Raw genomic sequence first — 25,354 nt, forward strand, 5'->3', positions numbered from 1 at the left:
AGAGGAAGTGGTGAAGGAGGGAGATCAGGTTCATGGAGGGGAAGGGAGCCAGCTGTGGTAGACTGGTTGCTCTAAGAGATGTTGTGTTACTTATTACCTGTCTTGTTTTCACTAGCTGTCAATATATTCCTGAAACCTCAAGCAGGCATCACAGAGCGGGTGCTCCTATGGTTGTTGTATGATTGAATAAAGGCTGCATGTATTCCACTGTGTGGTGGTTATAATATTTAGTAAAAATCCTCCTAAAACTAAACATTTCTGATTTTTTTCAAAAGTATTACATTGTATATATTTGAAAATAAAACCATATATGTTTTCTGATGACGTTAGTAGGTGACTTTCTAGAAGAGTAGAATCTGGGTCAACCCACCAAGCATATTTTGTACTTGTAAATATACAAGTGTATTTTTACTGTAACCCATCTACACACACACACTTGGGCACAGGTGCATCCAGCTTTGGTTCCTGGAATTCAGTAGTTTTGATCTGATGTTGTGGGTCAGTCTTTGTTTTATTTTTCCTAACTGAAAAAATATTTCATATGATCCATTTATTTATTTACATTTTTGGCTGCAGTAGGTCTTCATTGCTGCACGTGGACTTGTTCTAGTTGCAGAGAGCAGGGGCTGCTCTTCAGTGCAGTGCCCAGGTTTCTCATTGCAGTGGCTTCATAAATAGATCTTTAAAAACTATGCCAGAAACATCACATAAAGTAACTCTCCTCTAATTAAAAATTTAAAACACACACACACACACACACACACAGACACACACACCCCAGTGTACAGGAGAAAAACTACGAACAGCTTAACAGATGCAGAAAAAGAATTTGAACTGACACTTAACCCCCTGTAATGAAAAGGGGAAAGTGTTAGTTGCTCAATCGTGTCCCAACAATTTGCAACCCCATGGACTGTAGCCTGCCAGGCTCCTCTGTCCATGGAATTCTCTAGGCAAGAATACTGGAGTGGATTGCCATTCCCTTCTCCAGGGCATCTTCCTGACACAGGGATTGAACCTGGGTCTCCTGCGTTGCAGGCAGATTCTTTACTGTCAGAAAAGGGACCTTCCTCCATATGATGAAGGCCACTCCCTCTTGGGGTCACATTAGAGATTAGGATAACTGAGGAAGGGGCATGAGAGAATGTTTTGAAGCAAGCTAATTTCCATGATCTAGATAGAGGGTTTGGATTTCCCAACTGTATGCATTGAAAAAAAACCAAAAAACTCTTTGAATGGTTCCTGTAAGATTGTGCACGTCTTTCTTTGGAAATCTTAACATTGACGTAAACTGTAAAGAAATATTGAGCTTGAGTTACTGACATAATGCCGATGTATTAAGAGTTGCAGATATGAATTTCATCATAAAAATAAGACAGGAGAATGGACAGAGGGGGATGGATAGAGAAAGAAATATGTGATACACCTAAGTTACAGAACTTAGGTGGTGAGCATGTAAGAGTTTAATGAATGAATCTTAGAACTTTGTTGGATGTTTGAAACTGTTCGTAACAAAACATTGAGGGAGAGAGTCTGTGAGAGGAGAACCAGGGAAGAAAGGAAGGCATAGGATTGTGAGGGCAGGGAAGGGAGAGTCCACCAATTTGGGGTGACTCGGAGGAGGCCCAGACTGGGGAAAGGATGATTAGGGGACACATATGAGCTTAGCTGTCCCCAAATATTTAACTGATGGCATTTTATCTTGTTTAGATGCAGGCAGTTGAACTGGGCTCAACATAAGCTGTTTCCATTTTCACTTTGTTTTTCTTTCTTTTTTTTCCTCTTCATGTCATTTTCTACTTTAAATCACTCCCAGATTAAAGTTACAAAACTATACAAAACCCTTTGTTTCCTGTATCATCTGAAACATAGCTGCTGACATGACAGATCCCATGACTGGACAGTTGAATGTGTATTTCCCACAAATGAGGGCAGTCTCCCCACAAATGACAAGACAATCCTGAACGTCAGAACACTATAATCAACACATTAATCCTGGTGGAATCCTCAGACTCCAGTGATTTCAGACTGGCCCCATTCTGTCATTTTTAGCACAGAGACTTGGCTAAAAACCCTATATTGCAATTTCTTCTTTCTCCATGTGATTCTGGTATTTTGTGGAACACTGACAGCTGCCTTTTGGGGACCGCTTGTTGGATTAAAGCCATAAGTCCATTACTCAATATATGATTCTATATCCTGATTATGAAAAATTGTATTAATGGCAGAACCCTCATTTGTGAAAATGTGTGTGTGTGTGTGTGTGTGTGTGCACGCACTGTGAGAAAGAGAGAGAGCCTGAGAGTATTCACACGTGGTCAAATAGAAGAAGTCAAGACACAAAATAATGGATGTTTTCTCTAATCAAGGGGATCTCTATGCTTTCTGTATCCTTATAAAAAAAATTTTCCTTGCCCATACTTTCTGGGCTTCCCAGGTGGTGCTAGTGGTAAAGAACCAGCCTGCCAACACAGGAGATGCAAGAGACTGAAGTTTGATCCCTGGGTCGGGAAGATCCCTGGAGGAGGAAATGGCAACTCACTCCAAAATTCTTGCTGGGAGAATCCCATGGACAGAGGACCCTGATGGACTACAGTCCATGGGGTTGCAAAGAGTTGGACGTATCTGAGCACATACTTTCTGGAATAAACATTTTAAGAGGAAAAAATACAGGGGAAAAAACTTAAGTGTAAGTTATTTGCTAGCACAAAAGGCCAAAGAACAAACATGAATGAGAGTTCAGAGCTGGGAAGAAAGGTCCCAGTTCTGTTTCATTTTGCAGGTAGTGGTCAAGGAAATGTGGGGTGGATCCTAGAAGGGGTGAGAGTGTGGAAGCCACTCATGCCTGTCCCTTCTTTGTCCCCATAGGTCAAAGCTGCTTCAGCCATATCTGTAAGGAAGGATGAAATTCACCAGCACTCATCAGCCCCACTGGAACGGAGCCCCCAGCAGAAGTTATGTCCACCAGGTAGATTCTAAGACTGGTCTCCAACCCTTGTCTTCATGTCTGTGTATTTATTTTTGGCTGTGCTGAGGCTGTGTTGCTGCACGGGCTCTCTCTAGTTGTGGAGAGCGGGTCCTGCTCTCCAGTTGCGGTACTTGAGCTTCTCCCTGGGGGGCTTCTCCTGTTGCAGAGCACAGACTCTCGGGTGCACGGGCTGCAGTAGTTTCAGCCTGTGTGCTCAGTGGTGGTGGCTCCCGAGCTGTAGAGTGCAGGCTCAGTGTTTGTGACTCGTGGGCTTAGCTGCTCTGCAGCATGTGTGATCTTCTCAGACCAGGGATCGAACCCATGTATTCTGCATAGGCAGGGAGATTCTTTACCACTGAGCCACCAGGGAAGCTCCTGACCTTTCTTTTTACTGTTTAATGTGCCAGCTATGAGTGTGACTTGGATGTGTGGCTTGTAATATATTTCTGTTGGCAGTACTGGTCTAGGGTATGTGGTAGATGAAGAATCAAAAGATGAGAGCCCGGTTGAGGAGAGTTCCCCTTGTGGATTCCACAGATGGCCAAAAGAGGCCTCCGCAGCCACACTGCCAGCCTCAGGGAATCCTGTGGGGATTTTCTCACCAGCTTTTCCCTTCCTTCCCAGGATTCTATATGGAAGAAGCCATTGGAGGTTGTGCCCCATGCACCAATGGGATTACACCAATCATTCAAACACCCTCCCTTCTTGCTTACCTTGCACGACTTGCAAATCAGGTACAGAGCCTGTGGTCCCGCATGCCTGCAGTTAGGGTGCTGGGTGATGAGATGGGATTTAAATGGGACGAGGAGTCAGAGACCTGATTTCCAGCCCAGCTAGGTCTTCATCCTGTCTTAGGTCAGTAAAATAATGAAAACAGAAGTTACTTGCATAACGCATTTCAACTGGTAGGGAAGTCTTTCAGAACATCAGCTGGAAAGAGGAGAATAACGTGTCCCTTGATGGAGGGGGCTGGATGGTAACAGTGCAGAAGGCCTGGGGGAGTGGGGCAGGGCTGGGTTTGAGCTGTGTGATGTGTCTGATCCTGGGCCAGGCTCCTGCGGGCGCCATGCCCTCTACTCTGGGGTCTCAGCCTCTTTCAGCCTTCATGACCTGAGGTCCCTCTGCCTCTCCAGCAGGGCATCACCCGTTGGGACATCAACCAAGGGTTCCTCTCCATCCACAGCATCTCAGATTACACCTCACCCCAGCCCACTTCTTGCTCCTTATTTGTGATCTAAAACATTTTGCTTCCTAACCCTGATGCAATCTGTAATGATGCACAGTGCCTTTTGTATGCCTCGGTTGGCGACACGTGAACAGTGGCTGTTCTATGGATGGTGTATGTGTGTTGCCACAGAAAATGCCCCCAAAATTACTTTAAAAAAAAGATTAACTCATTTATTTTTAGCTGTTCTGGGTCTTTGTTGCGGAACAAGGGCTTTCTCTAGTTGTGGTGAGGGGGGCTGCTCCTTGTTGCTTCTCATCGTGGTGCACAGGCCCTAGAGCACAGGATCAGTAGTTGTGGCACACGGGCTTAGCTGCCCCGCAACATGTGGGGTCTTCCCAGACCAGGGATGGAACCTGTGTCCCCTGCTTTAACAGGCGGATTCTTAGCCACTGGACCACCCAGCAAGCCCTCCGAATTACTTCTTCAACTGAGTGGATGGAGATCTGGGTGGTGAAGAAGGGTTGAGAGACATACGAGGGAAACACACCCTCAAAACCTTATCTTTGGTCTCTAGGAGAAGAAGAAAAAAATGGCTGCACCCCGACCAAGGACACTGAGTGTCAGTGCAAACCTGGCACTTTCCGTGGAGAAGATGCACCTGAATTCTGTCAAAAATGCAGCACCGGGTGAGACACAGGAGCCTAGGGGGGCTTCCAACCCACAGGAGACCCGAGTTTCCTTGTACCCATTTCTCTCTCCTGCTTCCGTGAAGCCCCTCCCACCTCCCAGAGCTCCCTTGTGCCTGTGGGGTCTCCTGAGCCTGCAGCAGTGCTCCCTACCACCACTGTTTGTCCTGCACGGCTTTCCCGGTGGCCCCTTCCCACGTCTCCTCGGGAGGGGCCTAGAAAGACCGAAGTGCTGACAGCAGACAGAAGTCATGAGGAGACCATGAGTGCGCTCCTTCAAGGTTCCTATAAAACCGGAGCCAACTCGACAGGCCTCACACCCAGCCCCTTGTTCCCCAGTAGCACCTGAATCTTTCCTATTTGGGGACTCGGTGGCCAATAGTAATTCACTATCCTCTGATGCTCCAGTGTTGGCTGAGATTGGTAGGAAGAGTCAACAGGTGGATGAGAGGGCCTCGTGTTCAACTTTGACTGGAGAATGAGTCAAACTTGTGCCCACACCCTTCTGACCCTTGAGCTGGACGAGGCACCCCCCCCTCACAGAGCTCCCCATACAGCCCAGGGAGGCCAGGCGGGCCTTGAAGAGGAAGCCCAGCTCCTGAAGGACAGCTCTGAACACTCAGTAGGAGCCTGGGGGCCGCAGTACACAATCTTGGATCCTTCTCCCACCCAGGGAGGGGGAGTGAGGGGACCCTCCCCTGCAGACAGCAAGAGCCTGTCTCCCCTCCACAGTCTTGTTAGGGGACCCAGGACAGGAAGCTTCCCCCTCTTTCTCCTCATCCAGCCAGCTGTCCCTGATGGGTCCCCCTCTGTCTGTACCCAGGTGCCCTGATGGGAAGGTGATGGTCATGGACTGTACCCCCTGGAGCAACATCAAGTGGTGGACCAAGAATCAGGTACCCTGCCCCGTGGGGAGGCCCCAGGTCCTGGAGAGCTAGCAACCATGAGCCAGAGACTACCCATCACTCCCTCTCCCTCCTCAGGCCCTTCAAGGCTGATGATTGGAATAATTGTAACTGGAATCATTTTCCTAATCGGATGTGTGGTATGGTGCCGCTTTAAAAGTAAGGTTCTAGAAGGGAAGGAGGAGGTGCTGGCTCCCTCCTCCATCTCCCCAATCCTCCTGTTCTTCCTGGCTTGTCTCTGATCTTGTTCCCCAGGAAACCCCTCCTCCTCCCACCTCACCTGGTCCTACAAAACTGATCACATCGGGCCCCCAACTCAGCTGACGGTCCCCTCTTCCCCCTGGCCGAGTCTGGTGGGAGGAGGCAGGAGAAGAGGGTGGTTCAGTAGCACTGCACAGAGATTTTACATAGGTTTCATTTTACTTCATTTTCTCCCTTCTCTTCTCGTCCCTGAGGGTTCTCCAGATTCAGAATGTCCCACTTGCAGTCACAGGCCCGGGGCTCTTTGTTCAGTGTCTGAGCCCCCAACCTGCACCCTGTCCCTAGAAAGGGAGGTGCGGCAAGAGCGCCCTCCCCACCACTCAGTGGATGTCTCTTCTCTTCTAGGTCCCTTTAATGAGTGCTGGCACAAGGTGATCGGTTTCTCCAGCATCTGGCGGCCTCAGACCCTCAGTAACTGCATCACAACACAGCCCAGGGTGGACACGGTCCCCGGTGTGTCCTATGCTGTTGTCCCTGACTCTCTCAACTGGCCTGGGGGCTCTAGGCTGAATGTAGAAGGGAGACTGGTCTGCTGAGAGCTGTCCTAAGGCTGGTTGGCAGCGCTGGCCCTGTCCTTACTGTTTGAGACACCCTCACTCTGTAGCCCTGGGGTGTGGGGGGTGTCAGGCAGGGGTGCTCAGTTCCCCTTAGCATCACACCAGAGTCTGGGTGCCATCAGCAGAGCCCAGATGTGCTGAGTCTATGCCCACTTGGGGGGCACAGCACAGGTGTAGGTGGGAAGGCAGAACCTACTGCGTCCCCTCAGAAGCTGTAGGGGTTTGTGGGTTTGTGACTCGTAGATCAGTGCCTTGCTTTTTCAAGGCCCTTTTCTGGCACTTATGTCCCCCAGGAAGGTCTGGGGCTCTGGACCATGCACACAACAACAGGCTGACCAATGGAGATTGACTTTCCATTCTGGTCCCTTGGCAGAAAAAGAAGCTGCAGGAAACAACGCCCAGTCCCGAGATGCAGCAAGCATACTGCCTGTTGGTGAGTGTGGGGCTCTGGCCCTTCTGCTTGCTTGGGTCTGTGGTAGAGACAGGGAGAGGCAGTGGGTCAGGTCTCCTCTTCTCTGGGGAGGTGGTGATGGAGGGAGACCGGGGCATGGTGGGAAGGGAGCCCACCCCCTGCTCTGGAGAGAGACCAGGGCATGGAGGGGAAGGGAGCCCCAACCCGTGTTCTGGTCCACTGGCAGCTCTGATGCTACTTCTCATCTGTCTTGTCACCACATCCCTCATCTAGAACAGGGCAGGCGAAGGGTAATCACTCCTCCCATGACTGACTCAGTGATGGAGTCAGAGCTACATAATATTTTTCTGTGTGACTGTTACATACTTTTAAGCCATTCCTCATCATAGTGGGAATTTCACATTTATTTCAAAAGTATTGTTAAGTTGAATCTACTTGAAGTAAAATTTCTTTGTCAACATATAGAAGTATTTTCACTATGTATATGTGTGTGTGTGTGTGTATATATATGTATGAGGAGGGCATGGCAACCCACTCCAGTATTCTTGCCTGGAGAATCCCCATGGACAGAGGAGCCCAGCAGGCTACAGTCCATGGGGTCGCAAAGAGTCAGACATGACTGAGTGACTAAACATATGTATATTATTTATGTATACACACACACACATACAGAGACGTTTACAGTTTGGGGTCATATCATTTCAATAGTTTTGAGGTTTTTGAGTATTACCTTAATTTATAAATTAATCTAGGAGGAAGAGATCTTTTAGCTATTCTATATCTTTCTTATGAAAAGAGTTAGCATTTTAAGAGTTTTATAATACCTCAACTCCATGTGTGTTTTTCTTCAGTAAATTGCTCATTTCTTGTTGAGGCTGTACCTTTGTATTACAATGTTCTATAACCTTATGAGTGTATCCAACTCATAATTCATTATAGAATTTATTGTCATAATTTTTAACAGTCATCCATCCACACATTCACATTTAAGTACTATTGTTGAACCATTAGAGTTTTATAAGAATACAATCGTATATAAAATAACGACTCTTTTGTCCGCTCCCTTCAGAGATCCTGCATTGGTTTTGATTTGCTTACGGCTGCATCTGCCAGAATTTCAGAACAAGGTTTACTAGGCTCAGTTCTGTAACCTAGGATCCCCGGTTAAGACCAAGGCTGCTCTCTCCATTGTGTTTTACAGAAACCAGCAGCACCTGAAGGATCTCAGAGGAGAAGATGGCTGCTGGTTCCAACAGACACCACTGAAAGTGAGTGTTTTTTTCCTGGGCAGGGGATCAGGAGTGGAGGGAGGAGGGACAGTGTCCTAATTTCTGTCTCCATAGCGGTTAGGGCAACTCAGAAAGGGGATGGCTTGTCCCTGAACCATCAGGACTCTAATTCCCTCCCTGCCCCCTCCTCTTTTTCCCACCCTGCACCCCTCTGTCCTCTAACAGTGGCCCCTAACACCTCCCTGTCCTTCCCTCCTCTACCATCCTCTCTCCTCCCTGGTTGCTCAGGGCCAGGTTGACCCACTCTGAGACATCCGAGAGGTTGTGCTGTCCAGCAGGGCACCCCCTGGCCCAGGGAGGCTGTGGAGCGCCTATCCATGCATGCTAAGTCTCTTTAATCATGTCCAACTCTTTGCAACCCCATGGACTGTAGCCTGCCAGGCTCCTTAGTCCATGGGATTCTCCAGGCAAGAATACTGGAGTGGGTTACCATGCCCTCCTCCAGGGATCATTCCAACCCAGGGATCGAACCCACCTCTTAGATCTCCTGCATTAGCAAGCAGGTTCTTTACCACTGGTGCCACCTGGGAAGCCCTGTGGAGCACCTGAACTGTGGCTAAATCTGATAAGCTGTAGTATATAACTCGATACTGTAGTTCAAGGAGTTGGTAGAAAAAAAGACTGTAATTTGTCTTGTTAACAGGTTTTTTTTTTTTTTTGGTATATTCATTACATGTTGAGGGGCTTCCCTGGTGGCTCAGATGGTAAAGAGTTCGCCTGTAATGCAGGAGAACAGGGTTCAGTCCCTGGGTCAGGAAGATCCCCTGGAGAAGGGAATGGCAACCCACTCCAGTATTCTTGCCTGGAGGATCTCATGGACAGAGGAGCCTGACAGGCTACAGTCCATGAAGTCACAAAGAGTCAGACACACAACTGAGCAGCTAACACTACATATTGCAGTGAAAAAAATTCTTAACTTACTTTTAATTGGAGGATAATTGCTTCACAATGTTGTGCTTCTTTCTGCTGTACAGCAACACGAACCAGCCATAGGTACACATATATCCCCTCCCTCTTGAGCCTCCTTCCAACACCCCCATCCCACCTCCCTTAGAGCACCGGATTGAGCTCTCTGTGTTATAAAGCCACATCCCATTAGCTATCTATATTACATATTGAAATGAACTTTTTTAGAATACTTTGAGTTAGTACCATATTTTATGAAAACTAGTATTGTTATTTTTCATGTTTTCAGTGTAACTGTTAGAGAATATAAACTTGTGTTGGGTGCCCTCCTTATGTACTGTGGATGGTGGTGTGCACAGCATTTCACACACACAGCGTTGAATCTGCAGCACAGTCCATGAGGCGGGTGGTGTTTGCTCCATTTTAAGGTTAAATTCTTGCTCAGAGTCTGTCCCCATCCAGCTCCACCGCAGTGTCAGGCAGTGAGGCCGAGCGGGGTGTGAGGCCGGAGACCTTCCTCCCTCCAGGCCTTTGCTTTGTCCCCAGTGCAGAGGTGGCAGCCAGGGGGCCTCACCCTCCTGAGAAAGGCAGGTGCCCTCCTCTGAGGTCTGTTGCCCCTCGCTGTCCCACCCTCTATCTCCTATCACAGATGCCTTTTCCCTCTGTGACAGCAGTCTCCTCTTCCAGATGGGCCCTCATCCCCTGCTTGAGGCAGGACTCACTGCTGACCTGGACTGCCCCCAACTGCGCTGGGTGCTGGTGAAGTCCAAGCCCAGTGCCTGTGTGGCTTGTTTGCTGCTGGAAAGCAGGTCGGGGCGCAGAGCAGCAGGCTTACCAGCAGGGGGAGCTCCTCAGGTTCCCATCCTGAAGTCTAGGCCTGAATTGAGGGTCCTTGGCCTTTGTGAAAGCCTGTTCCAACTCTGTCTCTGTGACTTTCCCCCAACCTAGGCCTGAAGCTATGCTTTGCAGCTATCTTTTCCTTCTGTGATTCGCTCCTGAGGCAGTTGGGCCTCACATGAAATGAGATCCTTGTGACCAGAGAATAGGCCTGGGTCTCTCCGGATGCCTTGTGTGAAATGCTGCCAGTCACCAAGAAGGGACAGGGGACCTCAGTCAACACCCTGATGGATGCCTTGGAAATGCTGGGGCAAAGGTTGACAAAAGAGACAATTCAAGAGCGCCTGCTGAACTCAGGAAAGTATTAACATGTTTATGAAGAAATTGAGACAGGCTCTGCTGTGCCCTTAGCGTTTGAGGGCTTCAATCTTTCATTTCAGGACACACTCCTAATAGACTTCTAGTTTTTATTTGTATTTGTTTGAAATTTGTCATTCATGTTAGTATGTATGCATTTAATGATGTAACTTATAATGAAGATGTTAGTCACTGAGTCATGTCCAACTCTTTGCGACCCTATGGACTGTCGCCCACCAAGCTCTTTTGTCCATGGGGTTTCTCCAGGCAAGAGTACTGCAGTGGGTTGCCGTTTCCTTCTCCAGGGGATCTTCCCTACCCAGGGATGGAACCTAGGTCTCCTGCACTGCAGGCAGACTCCTTACCGACTGAGCCACCAGGGAGGCCCCGTAACTTGTAATATACATGATTAAAGTGCAAACATCTTGTATGTCTTGGTACTTTTATGTTTGTGCATATATTTATATGTGTAGAAAAACATTTTGCAAATATAATTTCTAGGTTTATGTGGGCTACCTGGTTGAGTACTGGCAATCCAAAGCAATTAGAAATACAAAAGGAGGGCATTCCCTGGCTGTTCAGTGGTTAGGACTCTGCGCTGAGAGCCCTGAGTTGAATCCCTGGTGAGAAAGTAAGATCCCACAAGCCATGAGGCAAAAAAAAAGTAAGATCCCACGAGCCATGAGGCAAAAACAAACAAACAAAAACCTACAAAACAACAACAACAATAAAGGAGAGCAAGCCCACTGCTGGGGGAATTTGACCACTTTGGGATTGCCTGGCGACTTCTTTAGGGTCCAGGCTTTAAACATGTCAACTTTATAGTTGGGTGAATATTTGTATTTTTCATAGGGAGATGTTAACAAGTGAGCAGAGAGGGAGGGGAAGTGGCACCCCCGTGCTGTGTCTGGTGACCGTGAACTGGGCTGTCATTCCCCGGGCTTCCTCCTGCTCATCTGGGAGGTTAGGGTGGGACGTGGGTTAGATATGAGTGTCAGATAGTTTCTGTGTCACATCTGCTCTTATCAGTGACCTTCATTGCATCTGGGCTCAAGGAACAGAGGACAAGGATCTGCCATAGTTTCTGGGAGGAAGAATGGACGGGCTCCTGGGTTATGTTCAGTGTTGGCTTGCTCCGCACTAGATGGGCCCCCCTTGATACTGGTGCTCTGAGCCCAGAATTGCCTTTTTGTGTTTGAATTGGCTGATTAAGAATCTCAGCCCCTCTGTAAGCTTTGACCTTCTGCAGAAAAGACACAGAAATGCTGATTCTTAAATACTGTGAGAACTGACCTAAAATTCCTGCTATATTAGGGTGGTTTTTTTTTTAATTAAAAAAATTTTTTTTTTACCTTCTGCTAAACCCTTCTCCGTAGTATTCCAATCACTGCAGGATAATTTAATGGCAGAAGCAATTCTCAGGGAGGTTTTTGGTCTAGTCCATCTCAAGGTTTGTATGTTGTCTTCCCTAAGGTTGATGTGACTGGTGTGGTCAAAACTGGAAATGCCTAAAATTTAGGTACAAATGGATACAGTGTGTGGAGTTCACTTGTGTTTTGAGAAGGGCCGACCCCTGTGGTCTTGGTGCTACATCCCTCTGGCCCTGATGTCCCTCCCTCTCCTGGAAGTCAGGTATTTCCTGTCTTTGCTGTTCCTTCTGTGCAGGACACTCTGCCTTCATCCCCAGAAGGAGATAGAAATGAATTCTTGGGACTTCCCTGGTGGTTCAGTGGTTAAGACTCTGCACTCCCAATGCAAGGAGCCCGAGTTCAGTCTCTGGTTGGGGAACTGAGATCCCACATACCACAACTAAGCATGTGCTCCGCAACTGAGCCCATGTGCTGTAGAGCCTGCACATCACAGCTAGAGGAGCCTGTGTGCTGCAGTGAAGAGTCTGCACAGCTAAAATAAATAAGATACAATAAAATTTGAAACTGTCACCTATATGTTACAAAAAGCATGTGCATTTGTAAAACAGTTTAAAAAATACATAGTCAAGTGTCAGGTCACTTGTCCCTTTCTCAGAAGACTTCCTTGAGTGCCCATCTAGAGTATCAGCCTTGTCAGTATTTGTCATGTGTATTCATTTGTACCCATTTATTGTGTGTTTTACTAATGAGAACCTTCAAGAAACGTGAAACTTGACTCCTTTGTTGCTTCCCGGTGGGTGCTTAGTCGCTCAGTCGTGTCTGACTCTTTGCGACCCCGTGAACTAAGCCTGCCAGACTCCTCTGTCCATGCGATTCTCCAGGCAAGAATACTGGAGTGAGTTGCCATTTCCTACTCCAGGGGATCTTCCCGATCCAGGGATCGAACCCGCGTGTCCTGTGTCTCCGGCACTGCAGGCGAGTTCTTTGTCTGCTGAGCCATCCGGGAAGCATTACTGCTTTATGCCAGTGCAAATGTGACAATTTAAAGTTTTACTTGAAGACTGGATGCCTGTTCAGGTTTCTCCTCAGTAATGAATTTGTGACCAATTTTAATATGTTATGTCCACGTGTACACCCGTGGTGGATTCATGTTGATGTATGGCAAAACCAATACAATATTGTAAAGTAATTAGCCTCTAATTAAAATAAATTTAAATTAAAAAATAAAAAAGCAACCATAATACTATATCTCATCTAAAAATTGGATAATTAAAATTCATTAAATATAAAAAAATTAATAAACATGCAATGTCATATACAAATAATTTTATGTAAATGTGCAATTTTATGATTTTGAACCAAATTGAATATTCAGTGTTATATACAAATTTTGCAATTTTCTATAAACATGCAATTTAAAGAATTTGTGGCCAAATTAAATCTGCAATGTTATATACAAATTTTATAATTTTATATAAATAAGCAATTGGATGAATTTGTGACCAAATTACATGGCAGTTACATAAACATTTTGCAATTTTATATAAATATGCAATTTTATGACTGTGACTAAATTAAATATGTGATGTTATATACAAATATTATAATTTTATATATAGTTTTATACATTTTGACAAATGTGGAATGTTATAAAAAGTATAAAAACTATCAAACTGTTATGAAATATACAATTTTATGAATTTGTGACCAAATTAAATATGTAATTTTATATAAAAAGAGGCATGTGTGTGTTTTTTCCCCATCCTCTGGTTCTCTGGAGCAGTTCTGAGTGAAGGGTACAGGGGTGTGTTCTTGCTGTGTGACCCACTCCTTCCTTCTCCCTTTATGCCTCAGGCTCATCTTGCATGGGTGTGTCTCCTGCTCTGACTCAAGATTTCCAGATGCCAGATTCCTGGGGGACCTGAACACAGCCCCTCGTCTGTCACCTCCTCCCCGCTTTTCCCCTGGGAGAGAGGCCCCAGCCTGGTCAGGCTCCTGCACAGCCTCCCCACTGTGGTGTCTCTGAGTCCTGTCTGGGCCTGCTGGGCTCCCTGGAGGTGCAGACTGGCTCTGACAGAGCTGTTGGGAAGGGCTGGTGGGGCCCTGCTTGCTGGGGTTCTTCAGTGGCCCCTCACTTGTGAGCCTCCTGCCACTCTGGGGCCACCTTCCCCTTCTGTCCCTGCTGTCCTTTCTGCATCCTCATCACAGTGGGTCTGGTGGCTCAGCCCTGCAACCTCATGGAGACACAACTCCCTTCCCCTGGACCTTAGGGTAGGATCCCCCACCCACCTAGATTTCCTGGGGGAGCCCCGTGGTCCCAGCCCTGTCCCCTTTCCCAGAGCAAAGGTGCTCGAGCAGAGCTGCACACCCCCTGACTGCCCCCACTCCTGCCTGTGAACATATTACATCAGGAATGGGAAGAAAAATATTTTAGATCACAAATCAGGAGGAAGAGGTGAATTTATAATTACTTGAAAATAAATTCTTGAGAAGCAGTGTTGCCTGTGTGAGACCCCTATATCAGATCACCTAAGTTGTCATTGAATGGAGAAGACTGACTGGGCCTCCATTTGTTTTTGTGTCTGTTAACACTTTATGAGAAGCTGAGGGATGGCGGGGGGTTGGGGGCGGGGTGAGGGTGTTAGGGGCAATATTATATAATCAACAGACTTGAGCTTCCCTGGTGGCTAACATGATAAAGAGTCTGCCTGCAATACAGGAGCCACAGGTCCAATCCCGGGGTCTGGAAGATCTCCTGGAGAAGGAAATGGCAACCCACTCCAGTATTCTTGACTGGAGAATCCCATGGACAGAAGAGCCTGGCAAGTCCCAGTCCATGGGGTCACAAGAAGTTGGACATGACTGAGCGACTAACATTTCACATATGGGATGCATCTGAGCAGTTTTACAGGATAGGTAAGAGCACATATTAGTGGAAATTAACCTAAAACATAGAGTTTTAACACTACAGCCTTATTGTTGTTGTTCAGTCACTCAGTCATGTCCGACTCTGTGACCCCATGGACTGCAGCATGCCAGACTTCCCTGTCCTTCACCATCTCGCAGAGTTTGCTCTAACTTATGTCCACTGAGTCGGTGATGCCATCCAACCATCTCATCCTGTCGACCACTTCTTTTCATGCCTTCAGTCCTTCCCAGAATCAGTCTTTTCAAGTGTCTTTTCAAGCTTTTCCCATCAGGTGGCCAAGTATTGGAGCTTTAGCTTCAGCATCAGTCCTTCCAATGAATATTCAGGGTTGGTTTCCTTCAAGATTGACTGGTTTGATCTCCTTGCTGTTGAAGGGACTCTCCTGAGTCTTCTCCAACACCACGGTTAAACAAGCATCAGTTCTTCGGTGCTCAGCCTACTTTATGGTCCTGCTTTCACGTCCGTACACGACTACTGGGAATACTATAGCGCTGACCAGACGGGTCTTTGTCGGCAAAGTGATGTCTCTGTTTTCTAAAACGGCGTCTAGGTTTGTCACAGCCTTTATTACATCACCATTTCTAATGGTTCAGTGTAGGTTGGTTCTCTGATACTGAGTCTCACCAGACTGGGGCTGTGGTCCCTTCAAGGCCTGAATGGAAAAGGACGTGCTTCCAAGCTTACACATGAGGTGGGGCTGGATTCAGTTCTTGGGGGCAGTTGGCAGGAGGCTGTCCTTTGTCCTTGTGTTGTGGGCCTCTCCATTTACTGTTTAGTCGTCACTCAGGCGTGTCAGACTCTTTGAAACCCCGTGGACTGTAGCCTACCAGGCACCTATGTCCGTGGAATTCTCCAGGCAAGAATAGTGGAGTGGGTTGCTATTTCTTTCTCCAGCAGATTTTCCCAACCCAAGGATCAAACCCAAGTCTCCTGCATTGGCAGGCGGATTCTTCACGGCTGAGCCACCAGGGAAGCCCAGTCCTCTCCATATGTGTGTGTGTACATGCTAAGTCGCTTCAGCTGTGTCAGACCCTTTGCGACCCTATACCAGGCTCCCTCTGTCCATGGGACTCTCCAGGCAAGAATGCCGGAGTGGATTGCCATGCCTTCCTCCAGGGGATCTTTCTGATTCAGGGACTGAACTGGCAACTCTTAGGTCTCTAGCAATGACAAGCAGGTTGGTTACCCCCAATGCCACCAGGGAAGCCCAGGCCTCTCCACAGGGCTGAGCAAAACATGGCAGCTTGTTTCAACAGAGAAAGTGAGCAATGCGGTGGGGATGGGTGGGGTGTGGGAGCTGGGGAGGAGTCACCATCCTTTTAGCCTGATCTTGAGACATCCCACTGCTTCTGTTGATCCATTTCTCGGTATTTTATCTGAAAATCTGACAGCTCTGAGACCCTACTTGTGAGTTAGTGAGTTACCTTACCACATTATTTATGTGAGTCTTTATGAGTGTGCATGTTCACCTGGGTAGTGTGTATATACCAGTATACAAGTGCATATGGATGCATACAAACATATGTGCTAGCCAACTGTGCACATACCATCCCGTCGTGAGATCTCTGGATCGAGGATCAGACTGTTTCGTTGCCGAGTACACTTAGCCCTGGTTCCCCAAGCGGGAGAGGGTAGAGGCACGTGTACCTGTGTGTGCAGTGGGGTTTATGCATCAATTCCAGGTTATGAAACTCAGAGCTTAAATAGATGGCTGACACATCAACTCCTGCTCTCCTCCTCAGTAAGAAATATCCTGTATTTTCTTCTGGAATAGAAACAAAGTCTCTTTTGGAGGAAAGAAGCCTAGAATGTGAGTACACGGCCCTGATCGGCAGGGGACAACCTCTAGTCCCTACAGGGCAGTAACCAACCTCTCCCTTCTAAGGCCTGTCAACCATTTGTGCTTGCTGCATGCTAAGTCGCTTCAGTCATGTGTAACTCTTTGCAACCTTATGGCCCTTAGCCCACCAGGCTTCTTTGTTCATGGGCTTCGCCAGGCAAGAATACTGGAGTGGGTTGTCATGCTCTCTTCCAGAGGATCTTCTTGGCCCAGAGATGAAACCAGCATCTCTTAGGTCTCCTGCATTGACAGGGAGGGTTCTTTACCACTAGCACCACCTGAAAAGTCCTGTTAACCAAACAGCCTTTAAGCAAAGTTGCCCACAATCTTTGCTCAAAAAACTTAAACTTTAAGCAAACCTGAAAAATGTCATGTCCATTTTATAAATTGAAGATAATAGGATTAAAGGCCAGAAATTTGTCCCCAGTAGTAAAGATAAGCAGGGTGCACACAGTCTCTCTGCCTGGATGTTAAACATTCACTCTATGGGATTTCATTAAATACATATAAACTTTTAAAGATTTTTTGACATCCCCCAATAGTTTGAGTTGGACAAATAGAAAATACAAAACTCAGTTTTTGGAATAGATTTCCACAAGAACATGAAGTGACTTTTCACCCATCCCTTTCCTGGGTCCTGAGTCATCTTGGCCTGTTTTTTCTTGACTCCTCAGACTCAGGTTTTACCATGTCTCAGCACTTGACTGCTCTTCCTCTGGTTTCTTTTCTTTTCTGTCCCCTCGGGCACACCTCATGCTGTCCCTGCTGAATCACAGCAACAGGCCTCCGGCTTTGACAGCTGTCTCTGTCCTCCATTATGCTAAGATCCCACAGGAGTCTGGAATCTTCCTGATGCAAACCACTTCCCAGGATTTCCACCCCTCCCTCCCTGGAGAGTGTCCAGACAATGTCTTATTAAGCGCTTGGCTTTTGCTCCATCCTCTGAGTTGCTGAAACCATTTCCACACTAATGAGGATTTTAGTCTACCTATTAGCCTTGTTAAATAATCATGGATTATAGAGACATTTGGGCTTCCCCGCTGGCTCAGATGGTGAGGAATCTGCCTGCAATGCAGGAGACCTGGGTTCAATCCCTGGGTTGGGAAGATCCCCTGGAGAAGGGAATGGCAACCCATTCCAATGTTCTTGTCTGGAGAATCCCCTGGACAGAGGAGCCTGGCAAGCTACAGTTGGTGGGTTGCAAAGAGTTGGACACAACTGAGTGACTAAGACACATATAGACATTTATGTGACAAAATGTTTTTGTAGTATTCTTCAAATGTCAAAAACTTCAAAAGAATTAAAATGTTCCCAATGGGATTCTGGTTAAGTTACTGGTGTTAGACCCATACAGTATGTTAGGGAGTTATCAAAAGTAACATAGCAAAATAATTAATGAAATGAAAAAATGTTGGAAAAAAGTGTTTAAAAATGTTAAGAGGAAAAAACAAGATTATTAATAGTATTTACCTGTGGTGGTTTTAAGGCAGGTGCACAAATTCTTTGATCTTTTTCTTTCAATATATATAGCTGAACATGTGGTGCAATTAGTGACTCATCTGTAATCATCAGGACATGGCAGAGGTGGCTATACATGACCAGCTGCTAGAACTGGGCTCTCCCTTCCAGATCGAAGGGCCAGCAACAAGCCAGCACAGCAAACAGGTCCTCAGGACAGCGCAGTAACCGTCTTTTAGGGCCCGCTGCCATGTCAAAGGGGTCCATGTCCACGTAGGGCATTTGGCCCTGAGTCAAAAGCTAGCTCCCACAGCATCACTCTGAAGGCCCACAGGTCACTGGCCCTGGAGAACTCATTATTAACCAGACTTTCAAGAGCCATCCACCAAATCCGCCTGTTTTCATTGTCCCCCAGGCAATGACATAGTCCACGGGGAACAAGTCTCTGCAGACAGCATTGTCTGCGATCTTAACTTGAAGTGTATCCTCAGCGATACAGGTCCTAACAGCCACATCTTGGTGGATGACTTCCCTACTGGACAGACAGCTCATTCCTCAGGCAATCTGAACAGTCATGTGAACCAAGTCTTGTTGAGAAACCGCCTGTGGATTATGGGCCTCTACTAATTGGCACTGCCGGAAAATCAATCTAAGATTCCCCCAGTTCATGTAAGCCGATATCCCCATGGGCTTTTCTCCTTCTATACACACCCTGGTGATAGGAAGAAGATTTCTGTGATGAAGACCTCATAGCTTACAACTCTCAGTGAGCATCATTGTCACCTGAATTTCAGAAGCTTGATCTTTAACTGTTTTTACAAATACTTGCTTTTCTTTATTTGGATGTTTTTCTTTTTTTCCTTTAGCCACAGACTATTGTTTGAATATTTGCAACTATTATTCTATACACTCTTAATTTCTTCCAAAACTCTATGCTCCATATTGCTAGGTCACTTCGCTCTCCATTTTATTCCACATTTCCATCAAGCAGTGTTTCCCCAAATCACAATCTGCTGATTTTGTATTGTTGTTGTTCAGTTGCTAAGTTGTGTCTGTCCTTTTGTGATGCCATGGACTATAGGCCACCAGGCTCCTCTGTCCATGAGATTTCCCAGGCACGAACACTGGAGTGGGCTGCCATTCCTTCTCCATATTTGGATCTTTTTCATCTACTAAAACCCCATGGAAAATATGCTCAAAAGTACCTTATTGAAGTTCATCTTTTAGAATTTTCCTCTCCCTGGATATTGCAATACCCTTCACCTTAGCGTTGGCCTCCAAAAGAGTGACACTTCTCAGGTCATTCTTCTGTCTTTTGAAGACAGAACCCTTCTTGAGTGAAAATAAAAACAAAAAACCAAACTCTGTTGCTATGTCAGATAGGATATTATCAACATAGTTCAGAAGTGACAATGCAAAGCAATTTTTTCAACAAAAGCATGTTTATTATGCAATCTGAGACAAAGTGCAATCAGGAGGGAGCCTGATTATACTTGAAAAGAAAATGCACTCAGGAATGAGTCTGGAAACAGAAGCAGCTTTGGTATTTGTTGGACTGTCATCCTCAGCCACTTTTGCCAAAACACGCAGAATGAATGGGTCTGGTGCCCTGTGTGCTGGGCTGCAGGCCCAATTTCTTAACACAGGGCAGATTAACTGGGCCAACCACCCCTGTGCTCAGTGGGCAAAGCTGATCGCTCTCCTGTCCTCGTGGGGCCAGCGGGAGGGACTGACTGAAGACAAAGCGCCGTGGGTTACACTTCAGAGGGGTGTGCTGCAGGAGGAGGGTGCCGGTTTTACTGATTGCAGCCCCATCCACTTCTTCCATCTTCCTGGCTTCCTCCAGTTCTCCTGGATTTCACACCAATTAACCTCAACTTCGGCCCCTTACCTAGATTTCTCAAGAATTTGATCTGCCTATAAATAGGAGGAGGAAATAAATAAATAAGAAAACCTTTGTGCTGTGCTCAAAGACTCTGCATAACCATCCTGCTTTTAAAAAACAGAGTATAGCACCAGAACACTACATCTTATTCCCTTTCATTTCCTTTTATAATAGTTGAAAATAACATGAGGTGCTTTGGCCGAAAGTCAAGCTTGTTCTAGACCCGTGACTACCCTATAAAGCCACAATTACACAAAGGCTCTGCAGAGCTCCACCTTCTCACCCCACAAAAGAAACCCCAGTTCCTAGCTAGAGACCTAGGCCAGGATGCATTTCTTGGTCAGCCTGCTCTCCTACCTTCTTCTAAGCAAAAGCAGGAAATCTGGAAATGAGTTTTCTAAAATAAAGCAAGGCACGTTCAGGAGATGGTTAAAATGGCAATAATTTCATCCTAATTATTTTTCTAGATCATTTGAGGTGCTGGAGAAGACTCATGCGAGTCCTTTGGACAACAAGCATTTTGGCCAACTGATGGGAAGAACTGACTCATTGGAAAAGACCCTGATACTGGGAAAGATTGAGGGCAGGAGGAGAAGGGAGTGACAGAGCATGAGATGCTTGGATGGCATCACTGACTCAGTGGACATGAGTTTGGGCAGACTCTGAGAGATAGTAAAGGACAGGGAAGCCTGGCATGCTGCGGTGCATGGGGTAACAGAGTCGGACACAACTGAGTGATGGAACAACAGCAACAAATGAGGATTAAGGTCATGGACATTGGATGCTCAGTGTATGGGACCATTGAATAAATTCACTCTGTTACTGTTGAATCACTGTGATTACTGCAGATGTAGAAACTGGCTGGAATTCCCCTTTCAAAAAAAATTTTTTTTTCTTTAGGACTTCCATGTTGGGCCTGTGGTTAAGCATCCACCTGCCAATGCAGGGGAGACAGGTTCCGTCCTTGGTCCAGGGATATCCCACATGCCATGGGGCAACTAAGCCGGTGTGCCATAACTACTGAAGCCCACACGCTCTGCAGCCCATGCTCCAAAACAAGAGAATCCACATCAATGAGAAGCCCATGCAGTATATCTAGAGAAAGCCTGAGCATAGCAATAAGATCCAGTGCAGCCAAAAATAAATCAATACGTGAAAAAATAAAAAAAGATTAGTTCATGTTTAAAAAAAAAATTAGCATTGTTCAAGGAAATGCTTGCTTACAAGCATTTGGTTTGCTGGGAGAAATAATTACACTAAAGTAAATTTAATCATATTAAAAAGACCTCTCTTATAAACAGGGTCAAACATTGTATATTTTAAAATAATATTTATTATATGTTTTGTTAGACATATTTGCTGCAGAAGATTAAAATGATACATATATATAGAACCCTCACTGTTTTTCCATCATCTAGATATAGCACACTCAGCACATTCAGTTGAGTTCAGTTCAGTTCAGCCACTCAGTCATGTCCGACTCTTTGCGACCCCATGAATCGCAGCACGCCAGACCTCCCTGTCCATCACCAACTCCGCTAGTTCACCCAAACTCATGTCCATCGAGTCCGTGATGCCATCCAGCCATCTCATCCTCTGTCGTCCCCTTCTCCTCTTGCCCCAATCCCTCCCAGCCTCAGAGTCTTTTACAGTGGGTCAACTCTTCGCATGAGGTGGCCAAAATATTGGAGTTTCAGCTTCAGCATCAGTCCCTCCAATGAACACCCAGGACTGACCTCCTTTAGGATGGATCTCCTTGAAGCCCAAGGGACTCTCAAGAGTCTTCTCCAACACCACAGTTTAAAAGCATCAATTCTTCAGTGCTCAGCTTTCTTCACAGTCCAATTCTCACATCCATACATGACCACTAAAAAAACCATAGCCTTGACTAGATGGACCTTTGTTGGCAAAGTAATGTCTCTGCTTTTCAATATGCTATCTAGGTTGGTCATAACTTTCCTTCCAAGGAGTAAGCGTCTTTTAATTTCATGGCTGCAATCACCATCTGCAGTGATTTTGGAGCCCCCAAAAATAAAGTCTGACACTGTTTCCACTGTTTCCCCATCTATCTGCCATGAAGTGATGGGACCGGATGCCATGATCTTCGTTTTCTGAATGTTGAGCTTTAAGCCAACTTTTTCACTCTCCTCTTTCACTTTCATCAAGAGGCTTTTTAGTTCCTCTGCTCTTTCTGCCATAAGGGTGGTGTCATCTATATATCTGAGGTTATTCATATTTCTCGCGCCAATCTTGATTCCAGCTTGTGCTTCTTCCAGCCCAGCTTTTCTCATGATGTACTCTGCATAGAAGTTAAATAAGCAGGGTGACAATATACAGCCTCGACGTATTCCTTTTCCTATTTAGAACCAGTCTGTTGTTCCATGTCCAGCTGTAACTGTTGCTTCCTGACCTGCATATAGGTTTCTCAAGAGGCAGATCAGGTGGTTTGGTATTCCCATATCTTTCAGAATTTTCCACAGTTTATCATGGTCCACACAGCCAAAGGCTTTGGCATAGTCAGTGAAGCAGAAATAGATGTTTTTCTGGAACTCTCTTGCTTTTTTGATGATCCAGCGGATGTTGACAATTTGATCTCTGGTTCCTCTGCTTTTTCAAAAACCAGCTTGAACATCTGGAAATTCACGGTTCATGTACTGCTGAAGCCTGGCTTGGAGAATTTTGAGCATTACTTTACTAGCATGTGAGATGAATGCAATTGTGCGGTAGTTTGAGCATTCTTTGGCATTGCCTTTCTTTGGGATTGGAATGAAAACTGACCTTTTCCAGTCCTGTGGCCACTGCTGAGTTTTCCAAATTTGCTGGCATATTGAGTGCAGCACTTTCACAGCATCATCTTTCAGGATTTGAAATAGTTCAACTGGAATTCCATCACCTCCACTAGCTTTGTTTGTAGTGATGCTTTCTAAGGCCCACTTGACTTTACATTCCAGGATGTCTGGCTCTAGTGAATGATCACACCATTGTGATTATCTGAGTCATGAAGCTCTTTTTTGTACAGTTCTTCTGTGTGTTCTTGCCACCTCTTCTTAATATCTTCTGCTTCTGTTAGGTCCATGCCATTTCTGTCCTTTATCGAGCCCATTTTGCATGAAATATTCCCTTGGGATCTCTAATTTTCTTGAAGAGACCTCTAGTCTTTCCCATTCTATTGTTTTCCTCTATTTCTTTGCATTGATCGCTGAGGAAGGCTTTTTTATCTCTCCTTGCTATTCTTTGGAACTCTGCATTCAGATGCTTATATCTTTCCTTGCAGATGATGATTGCAGGAATGAAATTAAAAGACGCTTACTCCTTGGAAGGAAAGTTATGACCAACCTAGACAGCATATTAAAAAAGCAGAGACATTCCTTTGTCAACAAAGGTCTGTCTAGTCAAGGCTATGGTTTTTCTAGTAGTCATGTATGAATGTAAGAGTCGGACTATAAAAAGAAGCTGAGCACAGAATTGATGCTTTTGAACTGTGGTGTTGGAGAAGACTCTTGAGAGTCCCTTGAACTGCAAGAGATCCAACCAGTCCATCCTAAAGGAAATCAGTCCTGGGTGTGAAGGACTGATGTTGAAACTGAAACTCCAATATTTTGGCCATGTGATTCGAAGAGCTGACTCATTTGAAAAGACCCTGATGTTGGGAAAGATTAAAGGTAGGAGAAGGGGATGACAGGGGATGAGATGGTTAGATGGCATCACCAACTCAATGGACATGAGTTTGGGTAAACTCCCGGAGTTAGTGATGGACAGGGAGGTCTGGCGTGCTGTGGTTCATGGGGTTGCATAGAGTCAGACACCACTGAGCCAGTGAAATGAACTCAACTGAACTGAATAGATACACAGATGTAGAGGAAGGACTCGTGAACTCAGCTGGAGAAGGAGAGGGTGGGACGAATTGAGAGAGTAGCATTGAAACATAGGCACTACCATATGCAAAATAGCTAGCTAGTGGGAAGTTGCTATATAATACAGGGAGCCCAGCATGGAGCTCTGTGACGATCTAGAGGGTGGGATAGCGGGAAGTGGGAGGCAGGCTCACCAAAGAGTGGATAATATCCTTATGGCTTATTTGTGTTGTTGTATGAGGAAAACCAACCAACATTGTAAAGTAGTTATTCATTGATTAAAAATAAATACAATCTGAAAACTATCATTCAACACATCTGTACTGTCATCTAAAGCTATATGGGATCATCTTCTATTCCTAGTTATTTTTCCACTATAAGTGCTTAGAAATGTCATTAAAGGTTTTGAAAATATGATTTTAATAGCCACAAAGCATTGTTTAAGATATCATACATAAATAATGAAATTTCAGTCTCCACACAGAAACGTAATACCAAAAAAGGTTTCCATTGTAAACTAAAGCTTGCATTTTAATTCAGCTTAAGGAGAATTCCTCTGAAGATCTAAAATTCTTATGAAAAGTAAATTATGTGGAGTCCTTCTTGCTTTCATCTGTTATGCCTTATTGTCATTTATTTCTAAGGACTCTTGGACTTTTGACATTTTGCCTTTGACTGTAATTTTTGACTGAGATAAAATCTTAAATTTAGATATTAAGAATGTCAAGAAGCAGTCTTGTAAGTGTGAATCACTCAGTCATGTCCAGTTATTTGTGACCCATGGACTGTAGCCCACCAGGTCCACTGTCCAGAGAATTTTCCAGGCAAGAATATTGGAGTGGGTAGCCATTCCTTTCTTGAGGGGATCTTCCTGGCCTAGGGGTCAAATCCAGGTCTCCTGGATTGCAGGCAGATTCTTTACTATATGAACCACCAGAGAACCCTGACCCTGGTGGACATGGATGTAAAAATCCTCAAAAGAATATTAGCAAACCAAATTGATGAATATATTAAAAGAATCATACACTATGATCAAATGTAAGTCATTCCGTGCCTTCAAGCATGATTTATTATCTGTACATCAATCACTGTGATACACAATATGAGCAAAATTAAGAATAAAATCACATGATCTTCGCAATAATTGCAGAAAAAGCTTTCGACAAAGGGTAACATCAATTTTGATACAATCTCTCAATACAGTGGTTATACATGGAACATACTAAAGGGTATATAAGACAAGCCCACAGCTAACATCCAGCTCAGTGGCAAAGAGGTGAAAAGTGAAAGTGAAGTCCGTCGGTTGTGCCCGACTCTTGGCGACCCCCCTACCAGGGATTTTCCAGGCAAGAGTCCTGGAGTGGGTTGCCACTTCCTTCTCCAGGGGATCTTCCCAACCCAGGGATCGAACCTGGGTCTCCCACATTGTAGGCAGACGCTTTACCATCTGAGCCAACAGGGATTTTCCTAAAAGATTAGGAAAGAACAAGGATGTCCACCCTCCCCAGTCTTGTTCAACATAGTAGTGGAAGTGTCCTACCCAGAGTAACTAGGCGAGAAAAGGAAATTAAAGGCATCCCCATTGGAGCAGATGAAGTTACACTGTCACTATTCGATTACGACAGGATTTATATGAAACCCTAAAAACTCCACCAGTAACAACTATCAAAAC

General features: G+C 45.6%; 1 long non-coding RNA gene and 1 pseudogene across 1 annotated transcript; both read left to right on the forward strand.

Moving 5' to 3' along the window:
• Positions 1-3,600: 3,600 nt before the first annotated feature.
• LOC129651031 (tumor necrosis factor receptor superfamily member 10C-like) lies at positions 3,601-5,729 on the forward strand (annotated as a pseudogene).
• A 37-nt stretch (positions 5,730-5,766) lies between these two features.
• LOC129650570 (uncharacterized) lies at positions 5,767-13,440 on the forward strand. The gene is made up of 3 exons (XR_008713837.1): positions 5,767-6,978; positions 8,159-8,225; positions 10,101-13,440. It is a non-coding gene; the product is annotated as an uncharacterized LOC129650570 (long non-coding RNA).
• The last annotated feature ends 11,914 nt before the right edge of the window (positions 13,441-25,354 follow it).

Source organism: Bubalus kerabau, chromosome 4 (genome assembly GCF_029407905.1).
Source record: "Bubalus kerabau isolate K-KA32 ecotype Philippines breed swamp buffalo chromosome 4, PCC_UOA_SB_1v2, whole genome shotgun sequence".
NCBI lineage: Eukaryota > Metazoa > Chordata > Mammalia > Artiodactyla > Bovidae > Bubalus > Bubalus kerabau.